The sequence below is a fragment of the Pteropus medius genome, unplaced genomic scaffold, assembly GCF_902729225.1.
Source record: "Pteropus medius unplaced genomic scaffold, Ma_sr-lr_union100, whole genome shotgun sequence".
Classification (NCBI taxonomy): domain Eukaryota; kingdom Metazoa; phylum Chordata; class Mammalia; order Chiroptera; family Pteropodidae; genus Pteropus; species Pteropus medius.
Genome location: NW_024354499.1, coordinates 10,997,505 through 11,009,091, shown reverse-complemented (window position 1 = coordinate 11,009,091; position 11,587 = coordinate 10,997,505). Strand labels below are relative to the sequence as shown.

At 36.2% G+C, this 11,587-nt stretch overlaps 1 protein-coding gene across 2 annotated transcripts in view; it reads right to left on the bottom strand.

Annotated features, from left to right (window-relative positions):
- CTNNA2 (catenin alpha 2) overlaps positions 1 to 11,587 on the bottom strand; it is a 990,025-nt gene that overhangs the window by 18,397 nt on the left and 960,041 nt on the right. The window lies entirely within an intron of this gene.

The following is an 11,587-nucleotide window of genomic DNA, read 5'->3' as shown; positions in this document are numbered from 1 at the left end:
CCACCCTTGACCTATGGATATTGCCATTTCCCCCTTAAAAACTAGATCTCTGAAGGCGGGGTGTCTCCTCCCACATGCTCACAGCATGCACCCGCACCCGGTGCCTGGCGCAGCTGGGGGGCCTGGGACACCTGGGGTATGGTCTGTGGCTCCACCTGGGACGTGAACCCAGGACCTTCTGTGTGTAAAGCAGACATGCTAACCATTACACTATGGAGCCACCCACCAATTTTACCATATATTAAATTTCCTAGTGCTTACATTGCCAGTGTGTACACTGTCACACATTCAGATAGAGGCTTCCTGTCTTTAGTTCAGAAGACAACACAATGAATTGTAAGCATTAAATCCTTAACTTTCATTTAGATCAGACTTCAGATTCTTGAATGAGTTGTTACTTTCACAAATAAGATCTCTTGACATTTATGGAATGATCTAAGCTTCTGTCAACTTTTCTTATTGACTCTTCCCAACATTCCAGAGATAGGCAAGAGCTCCGTAATTAACTCTCTCTACTCAAAACATGCTACTCCCACAGTCTTCTTAGTCTCAGTTATTAGAACACATCTCTTCCAATTGTTCAGGTTAAAAACTCCAAATCTTATGTTACACCTTCTTCTCTCTGACCCAGCATCTAGTCTGCCATCATATCTGGCCAACAGCATCTTTGAAATATAACTATTATTTGACCTCTTCTCACCTTCTCCACTGTTACCACTGTGGCCAAGCCATCAGAATTTCTTGCTGGATTGTGCAATGTATTCCCATAGCTTGTTTCCTTCCCACCTTTTATCCCCTTTAGTGTATTTTTAAACAGGAGTCACAACGATCCTGTTAAATAAACTCACACGATGTCACTTTTCTTAACACTGTCCAGTGGATCCTTATCTCAATCTGAGTAAAATCCCAAGCTATCAGAATGGTCTTCAAGGTCATATATAATCTGGTTCCTAATAGTTCTCATTTCTCCTTTGTTCACTTTACTCCTAAATACCGGTTCTCTTGGCTATTACCCAAACAAACCAGTCATGTTGCTCTTCAGGGCCTTTGTGTTTATTCTTTTGCCTAGAATGCTCTTTCCCCAGATATTTGCAAGTCTTTGTCCCTCTCCTTCATCAAGACTTTAATAAAATACCAGCATTGTAGCGAAAATTTCCCTCTTCAAATTGCAACTCCATTCCCACCCTTACAAGTTCAGTTGCTGTCCTTTTTCTGTTTTAATACTCTTTTATAAATTGGGGTGACATAGGTTAATAAAATCATGTAGATTTCAAGTGTGCAATTCAATAATGTCACACATATATATTGCATTGTCATATATATATATACAATGTCATATATATATATATATATATATATATATTGCATTGTGTTCACCACCCAAAGTTAAATTTCCTTCCGTCACCATATATTTGACGCCCTTTACCCTTATCTACTTCCCCTCCCCCATTTCTTTCTAGTAACCACTAAACTGTTGTCTGTGTCTATGAATCTCTATTTGTCACTTTCAGTTTAATATGTTTTTTTCATAAATGTAACACCATCCAAACAAATATTTTCTTCTTGGGTTAATTGTCCCCCACTGCCTGATATATCTCAAACACCTAAAATGGTGTCTGGCATAAAGGTCTTCCATAAATACTTGCTAAGTGTTATTGAATAATTAAAGCTTTATGGATGAGGAAATAAGAGATGGCAGGCTTGTCCAAAGACACAAAGCTTGGGCACAATCCCTAGTCCCATATTTAACTCCTTCATGTCTTCTATCTGTCCATTCTTCCATGGAAGATTACTCAAAGGCATGATATTGGCAGGAATGTGAAATTTAGGTATATAATAGAGAAGGTAAACTTTAGCTAAATTGTAATACAAATCTTATGACCTCATTCTCTTATTGTGTCTTCAGTGGTAGAGCTTTAGGATTAGATTTTGCTCAGAAAACTTTGTTTTACTCTCTGCATTTATTGCTTTCAGTGTATAAAAGTCTGAGCTTTCTTTAAGGACAATTTCCCCCATTAATAGTATCAGTATCTATGGGGCACTAAGCTGTGTTTGCTAGGTACAGAGCTGGTATCTTAATAAATGATATCTAATCTTCAAAAGATGTATAAGGTACATATCATCGCCCTTTCTATACATACGAGGAAACTAAAATAGAGAACAGTTAACATTTTTGTGAACTTGGGTTCACAAAATCCATACTACCATCAGTCCATGCAGTCTTCCTTGACCAGGATTTCACCATGGGCTTTGCCTGTTCTGAACTCTTCATTCCTGGCTGTTGATGCCATTTATCTGGAGCTAAACATGAATTAGGGTGAGTATTAACTGTTCAAAAGATCGAGTCATGTGCTAAGCAGTAATGAGGTAAATTTCCTTATGGCACAAAGGAACAAAGGTAACATAAATTTCCGATCCTGAAATCATAATTTGCATGCAATATGAACTAGGCAAGGAGCAGGAACATCACATTCTACTTACTCATTTTTTTGCCAGCAACAAAAATGTCATCATTTACATGTTCAAAGAAAATTTGATTAAATAAACTCTAATTCTCCTTCCCTCTAGCTACCATGAATAACATTTTCTATTTATTCAAACATTATGAAAAAAGTTTATTTTAAATTTCTGTAACATTGCCATACAATGGGCACCATGGTATGTGAGGTTGATTGATAAGAGTTTTTAAGAAAGAAATATATGTGTGTGTGTTTGTGTGTATTTATTATCAGTGTATTTATATTTATTTATATATTTATATATTTATAGATAATGGTAACATCTATTTCCTGTAATTTCCTGTTCAGTTACTAGTCTATGGGAGACAGACCCAGTAACACTCTTGCATTGTTCAAAGCACAAGCTTACCCATTAGAGATACTGGCTCTAATCTTGGCTGTGCCAGTTACTGACTATAAACGTTTGGGACTCTCTAGTAACCTCTCTGAGCTTCTATTTCTTCAACTGTAAAATGGGGTTATAAATAACAATATACTTTCATGAATTATTTTGAGGTCCAGGTGAGAAGGTAAATCTAAAACACTTTTTAAATTTTAAATACATATGCCACTAAAAAGATTACTGCATAACTTCTGGGTACCTTTGAAAGTCCTTTTAGAATCTTCATCATAATTTATTGGATCATCTGGATACCTAGGGTCCAAGGAACTCTGTACAGGGAAAGGTATTGCAAAAGATAATAGGATAGCGTGAGGGCACCATAAGCCCTAGCAAGACAAGAACAAGATACTTCCCAATAGAAGGTAAGCTTTCTTTTTCTGATAGTGGAAATGACTAGAAATGAAGAATGGGTGGGGTGGTCTAGCTACAATCACATTTTTCCCATTTACAGAGAATGATCAAGGAATGTGATTCTCAAAAGAAATACAACACAGGAACCTACTATTAGAGATCTAAAAACTGGCTATGGAGTGCAGGCCAAAAAGAGAGAAAGGTCAACCAAAAACAAAGGTAAACCATTCCTGTAATATTAAGCAGCCAGCTTGGTCATGGAGCTGTTCTTGGTGATTCCAGCTCAATTCCAGTTATATTTCTTGGTAGAATACAATTATTAATTTTTATTTTGGTGTTCTGTCTTCAAAAGCTTTGTGTGTATGTGAAAGTCTTATCTTCAGAGCTAGACTTCTGGCTATTTATGAACAAGTACTTCCTGGTCCTTTACTGGCATGTTCTCCACAAAGGCTAGTACCACATAAGCCATATAGGATTGGGCGTACATATTTTCAGTATTTCATTGAGTGATGAATTCTCAGTTTAGCATGCTTCTTCAATTGACCTTTAAGACCAGCCTACTGATAAAAATTGTTCAGTACTTCTCTTTATCGGGTTAATGTACTTTGGATGGTTTCCAGATTCAATACATATTGAACACCCTAAGCAGTTAGATCTTTCCTATATGTTGCATCACTTCATCTTCACACACACACGCACAAAAAATTGATATATCACTTTATCCTCACTGTTCAATAGATGAGGGAACTGAGACTTAGAAGTAACTTGCTAGCTAATAAGACAATTATCAGGGACTTATATGCACGACTTATATTCCCCGGTATAGGATATTTAGCAACATACTGCAGGCTCCAATTCCTTTTAAATAAAATAGAAATAAAGGGTATTTAAGGTGGTTCCTCTGAGAAGCCATGATACTGCCTCATTTAGGTGCCTACCAGGGTTTGGCCTGGTTTGGAACCTTATAGTCTGTTTCTCCCAGAGTGACTGTACTCTTAGAGAAAATGCAGCAAAAGCACCAGAGGATTCAGTTCAATCTAAAACTGGAAATATTTCTCTGGTCCAACAAAGAATCTCTATAGATGGACAACATACCTTGCAAAAGAGGTTGAGCTATACAGAAAACTTTCAGAACCACAGATTAAAGGCCAGAGTATCCTCAAAAGACTGGAAATGCATAACAGTAGAGTCAAAAATCATAGAAAAAACATTGTTTCCTTTAAAAGAAAGCCTCAAATATGTGAAATTGGAAAACTCTGAAAAAAAAAAAAGTACTTCATGAACTTCCAAGAAAACGGCAACTTTTAACCTGTGAATAAAGATAAACATTAAAGGGTGGAAGAGAGTCTGGTATGGTATCTTGCCTATGCTTAATATTAAGATGAAAGTTTCCTCAGGGCACAACCTGCACCTGAAATCCCTGTGAATCTAGCCTTTGACAAAGTTAAATCACCTCCATATTCATTATAAGAAGTAAAGGCCACCTCATTATTTCTTTATTTGATACACTAAAAAATGCCAAGGCAAATTCTTCAAATACACTACAGCTATATCTTTGAAAGAAAGTAATCTCTGTTATATCTGGAGTCTCCACCTGTTACAGCTCTCCAACTTTCTTTTTAAAAAATTAAGATATAAAACATTCTATTTCCACCTATGACTTGTTTGGTTTCAAGGGCTCACCCACACTAATTTTAGCACTCTAGTGCTAAACGTTATCTTTAAAAAACCCACATAGGTAAATTGGATCTCAAGGAGACCATTAGCCTGATGCATTTCTTATTATTTTTAAGAAAAAGCATAAACTATTACTGCTTTCTTATTTTTAAAATGTTATCTCATACGAGAATAATATACAGAGAGAATAGCTGGAATAATATGCAATATGTAAAAAGGGTTTGTTAAAAATAAAAAAAGTGCTATAAAACAATTAAATTGTTTTAACCTCAAGACCTCTGTTTGTAAAAAGAAACTGAAGTCATTTTACCTTGCTTAAAAAGTTTAAACAACATTCTCACCAAAGCCCTTAATTGCCTTTGAGAGTAGAAATGCCTGTGTCTGTCTCTAAGACAGGAAGATTTGGGGTAATTAAGAAGTAAGGTGAATAAAGACCTTTAAAAGGTAAGGTTATGGCCAAAGGATGACTGTGATGGGTTCTCAGGAGTCTTGCTCTGGGAAAGTGCACATCCACACCCTGATGCCAGGATTGGAGTGGGCATCTGGAAGATGAAATGGGAATCTCTGTCATCTTCCACCCTGCCAGAGGGAAGAAGTAAGAGCCTTCTTTTAAATATATGTATATTTTAGATGAAAGGTAAATATTTCAACTAGATCTATGGTTCTCATCCAGGGGCAATTTTGTCTCCCCACCCCAGGATACCTCTGGCAATATGTGAGGACATTTGATTATCATTGCTGGAGAAGGGAGGTTGCTACAAGCAACTGGTGGGGAGATATCAGGGAAGTTGCTAAATATCCTACCATGTACAACTACAACAAGCCCTCAAACTACGAATTATCCAGACTAGGCTAGAATGAAATAGCTTAATGGAAGAAGCCAAGAGGTTTTCTAGGAAAGGGCCAAAACAGACTTTAATTCCTGGGAAGTTCTCACCACAGCACATACTGCTTTTCTCCCTCCATTTTATAGACTAGAATTTTTTCAAAGTGTGATCTATGAGTCAAATGCAACAGAAACATTTAAGAGTAAATACAGATTCTGATCTCCAACTTGAGTTTCAGAACTGTGGAGGTAGAGCCTCAGAATCTGCAATTTAATTTGCTACCCATGTGATTCTTCTATAGATTAAAATTGAGGGCAACTACTTCTCTTCTCTGTTGAGGTCGTCATCTTCTGTATTTTCTATGATTACCTATTCGTAATTCTTCTAGGACTCTCAATGGCAAAAAAATACAATCTCTTTTGGGGCAGAGACTTCAGATGGTTGTTTACTACTGTATGTCCCATGGCTCAACTGGGGTTGACATAATAAAAGAGGACAATAGGGCACCAGTATCATCAAAAGAACTATCATCTTTTGAGAGAGACAAATAATAGAAAAAAAAAAAAACTTTAGCTACCCATTTGTCTACTACTTCTACATTCTAGGTATTGTGCTAAGTGTGCGGGACATACTAACACATTTAATCCTAATAACAACGCAATAAAATAAATACTAATATCATTCTCACTTTACAGATGAGAAAAATGGGGTCTCAGAGAGGTTGAGAAACTTGCCCAAGGCCACAGAGCAACTATTAGATGTCAAAATTCAATTTGTGTTCCATTTAATGGAGGATGTACATGGGAAAAAACTGCCAAATCATGCCTAACTCTTCCCAGCTTTTTAAAAATTTCCTCATATGATGTAAGAAACTGTTGAGGTTGGGGGACAGATGTCCCTGGGAAATCTCCTTAAAGCATGTTAACAGAGCTAAGTAGCATACCATTTTGCCCTTTCACATCTTTTCTTTTTCCCATATGGAAAATGGAAAGGTGTTGAATTAGCAGTCATCTTGGACAAAAAGTTGAAACTGAGAATAGAAGAAACTCCATACTAAGTAGAGCAGACCATAAAGTCAGAAAGGGTCTGAGTCCTTGATGCCAGACTCTGGGCTCACTAAACTGGCCCTGAACTAAATGTAGCCAGACCTGTTCTATGTGAGAGAGAAATCACTCTTTGGATGATTTATCATATGTAGTTGAACCTAAATCTAATTAAAACGTGAAAGGCCTTATGAAATTATTAATACTATTGGACATTAATAATTTAAAATATTTAATTAAATAGCAATATTTCACATCTACGTATAATTAACATTTTCATATATCATGACCTTCATGTTGGAGGGCAAATGAAACCAACCATGTCACTGTGGCCCTTTAGTTTTAAATTCCTTTATAAAATAAATCACTAATTTGACTGACTTGGTTCTTTTGGAAGAACTTCTATATGTTTCTATACCATAATCTTAAAAAACAGTCTACTTAATGTACCAGAAAATTTAAAGTAAATTACAAAGAAATTCGTTAGCTAGAAAAAATGTAATTACTTGATTTTTGGGTCCCAAATCTTAGGTAAATAATGCAAAATTTATCATATGTAGTTGAACCTAAATCTAAGTAAAACGTGAAAGGCCTTATGAAATCTAGTGTTTAAAATTAAGTCAGGTACTTTTATAGAGTAATAAATGAATGAATGAATGACACACTTCAGAATCATTTATTGGGATTTTAAGTGTAAAAACTTATTACAATGGAAAAAGGTGTGACAAAGAAGCTAATATATTAAGCACATGTTAAGTGCTCACTGTGCAAGGAACCAGGGGAAAAAATGAACATTCAGGTACATTTTCTCTCTTTATGGAGCTTACAGCTAGTTGAGATACATAAAATGAAATGTTATTACATTGCAGTGTCATACCAGGAAATACAGAAAAAACTCATCATGCTGTGGGAGAATATTAAGGGAGGTTACCTGAAAGCACTGCAATATATTAACCACTAACTTTGTGACATCCAGGAAGTTACTTAAATTCTCTAAACTTCATTTTCCTAATATTTTTAATGGAGATGACAGTATCTACTCCACAGGATGATTATGAAAATAGACCGCATAATGCATTTAAATGCTTAGCACAATGCCTGGAACGTACTAAGCCCTCAATGTATCTTAGCTAGTATAACAGTAATTGTCACTTACTATTATGCAATTTGTCCCATGGTCCCTCTATGTAATATTACTATTCCAATTTATAAATCAAAAGTAAAAACTCAGAGGTTCAGAATGTTGCCCAGTATCACTCAGATCATGAAACAGAGTTGGTTTCCAAATTCACATCTAATAGCAATAACTTATTTACAATTTTAACATATACCTTAGAAGAACAGTGTTTTCTCTAACTTATTTTTCAGATCTCTGGCATGAAAATTATGTGGTTGTTACTGTTCTCTGCTTGGCTTTTATTCAGATAAAATGCTAGGCCTTGAGGTAAATAATTTTGCCTGGGATATCTTAGAACCACCCAAGGCTCCATTTGCCTGGGTCAGTGTAACAAAGGCAGTGACAGAGCTACAAGTCATTGGTAAGAAAAAAAAAAAATCTTTAGGTCATCATGCCAAAACTAATTTGCTCAATTAATGGTAGGCACTGTCATCCTACCAGTTAGCTTCTAGAATGTGACAGTATCATCATCTCTGCCAAAATTATTGCAATTATCTGCACAGAGATGGATATGGAGAAAAAGCAACGTTCCCTATCATTTGACTTCCAAGCACAAAATTCCAAAAAAAAAAAAAAAAAAATTTCTGGCAATCTGGAACAGAGAACTGTATGCAAAACAATTAGGAGGTTAAATCCAGAACTGATCCTCATTGCTATAATCTGAGACCCACTTTCTTCCAGACCAGAGTTTATGCTCATGTAGTATCAGATGTAAAATTTCTCCAGTGCCTCCCTCTCACATCTTTGAACACTTGTATAACTTTCTACACAGACCGACAAGTGTAAGATAACAGCTGTTACCATGAAGAAAGAGAAGAAAATTAGCACTTCTAAGTGATTGTTGATACAAACATATTGTTTTGTAATTAATAGTTTCAACATAGACCATATAGGTCAGGCCTTATACTGGCCTGACAGCCTGATTTTTCCAGTCATAATAGGAATGTTAATATATACATTTATTATTTTTTCAATGAAGTTCACCCAGTTAAAATTAAAAGCTAGCCAAATAGCTCTACCAAAGAATACCATTCAGAAACAAATATTGCTCTGGACTATTGCCTCTGTCTCTTATCTTGGCACAACTTGAGAGGTGAGAAACAGTTTAGCTCTGAATTTAACTGAACTTAACTCCTTGTATTTGGAGCATAACAATGAAAGATGCAAGATGGTCCCTTAAATGTATGTAGTTTCATTCTTAGGAAGTTCTTTTTTATGCTTAACTAGAATTAAAACCAGTTTTCTCAAGAACATTCTTATATTACCTTTCTGTCCTATTTTCCCCAAATCTTTTATTCTACTATTTTAATACTTTTTTCCTGAAATGTCTTCCAAGAACACAGAAATATGAGTCAGTTTTGTTGCCTTCTAGAGGTTCTGAAACTTTGGTGTGAAAATGAATCACCTGGTATGTGCTGGGATAGGATGGAGCAGTTAAATACAGATTCTAAGAACCTACTCCTGACAATCCTAGATTCGAGAGGTCTATGTCTGCAGCTTGGCCCAGGATTCTGCATCTTCACAGTCTCCTGCCACCCCTTGCTGGGTTTAGCATACAGGTGATCCTCTGACCATTTTGAGAAACACTCATCAGAACGGGTGGAAAAATTTGATATTCAGCCCATACCTTTTTAATTCCACCATTGAATTCTCTCTCTTTTCACCTGTCTCTGACATTTTCAGGTCCAGTTAGCACAGAATCCATCTATGCCTCAATACTGTGAGCATTATCTCCTGTGCTAATCCTTTCTCTCCTCTACCTGGAAACTCCTATCCACTTATGTATGAAGGCTTAAAAAATATCACCCCCTTTATGAAGCTTCTCCTTCCCCTACTTTATAGGAATGCCCGCATCATTTTGTACATATTTCTGTTGGAGTGATTGTTATAACCTATCAATCAGTTACTGATTGTCTGTTTTCCATGCTAATGTCCTGTCCATCCACAGGAGAGTGCGTATCACATGTTAGTCACTCAATAAATGTTTGTTGAATAATAAATCTAACTCATCCTCTATTTCTAAAATTACCTCTAGGGACATTTGGAGGAAGGCGAGAACAGGTGCCATCCTTGTTGTTCTCTAGAGACAAACATAATTCTAATATTTCTAACTTCCTTTAATAAATTATGTTGTTACACAAAGTTTTATGTAAGTCCTACTTGGACTTTTTGAGGATAAATTAGTTTTAAGAGAACGTTCTGTTCTTTTGTAAAACTGACTTCAGATAGATGAGTTAAGCTTTTGAAAGTGATTTCTCAAGATCATATATTCTAGAAATTATGTTAAGATATGAAATTAAGAAACATTTCACTGGATGAAGTAAACAGTTCTTAGAATCTTGGGTAGGTGATAAAGCAGTTCTATTCATGGAACTCCATTCTGTTAGAAAGGCCAAAGTAATAACTTGGAAGGTACCTGGATGGTCAAATATACTGAAGAACAGTGTCTCTAGGAGATGCAAAGTAACCACTGCAAATCATCTATATCAATAGAGAGGCTCTGAAACATAAGCGTTCTTCTTTGTCTTGTCAATGGGTAAATCATGTCCAAATCAATAACCTCTTTCCAAGTGTATCTGGGAAAGAGAGTTGCATAATCATATGCGATTTTACTTAGTGTTTAAACCTTCTCGACACTGCTGCTGAGACCAGAATCTGACATGCTTTCTGCTCAGTGCACAGAGAAACTTCCTTTGTTTTGGAAAACCATCCTGGTTACACAGATTCTCATTAGCTTATGGGCATTTCTATGATCATCGACACTTCTAAACCTGTCAATGCTAATACCTTTGATTATTCAAAGTGATTATACTTTTCCACCTTCATCAGAAAACTAGAAAGTCTCAGAGCTAGAGTTTCCTTTTGTCCCTAATTCCTTCCGTTTCTCTTCCACATTTGTGGCTGAGCAATCATGTGACCTTCTGTATAACTAAGAAAATGGCTGCCTGATTATATCTTAATAATCATTGCAATTAACTCACTTGCAGTCTCCTCAACTCTTCTAAACAGGTATATCATATATTGTAAAGTCAACATATGATTAAGGGGAACGGGGCTCAGGGAAAGTATGGGGCTGGACTTTTGATTTTGATACATAGCATATCTAAACACCAGATCCTTTGTAATGTTTACTATTCTGTGGTCGCGCTAGCCGAAATGCCTCCCGGCCCTCCTTTGTATGGCAACACAAATGTAAACCACTCTATTCAAAGGTAGCTGAAGTTCTCAGTTTTTCACAAAGCCTTCCCAGTGCAATCCGGCCCAGGGAAAGTTCTTAGTTCTTTTACATTTACTGACTTCATTACTAAGTTGAAACCTAGCATTTTTCTAGACTCCCAAAAAGGTTGTACATTCCTCAAGAGTCGGAGCCAGGCCTTAGGTGTCTTTTATTTTCAATAGCGTGTAGCTCAGTTCCCAGTATCCAATTCATCAATCCCCCCAACACCACAAGGCAATTCTTGCAATATTGCATAAGTAATTTTGAATGTTAGAATTTCAATGAGACCTACCTCCATCCATTTCCTAGTAGATAAGAATTTTTTAAACCTCAAAAATCAGAGTAACAAAATTATACAGTTAAAAAACAAATCCGTCTTCCAATCAACACAACT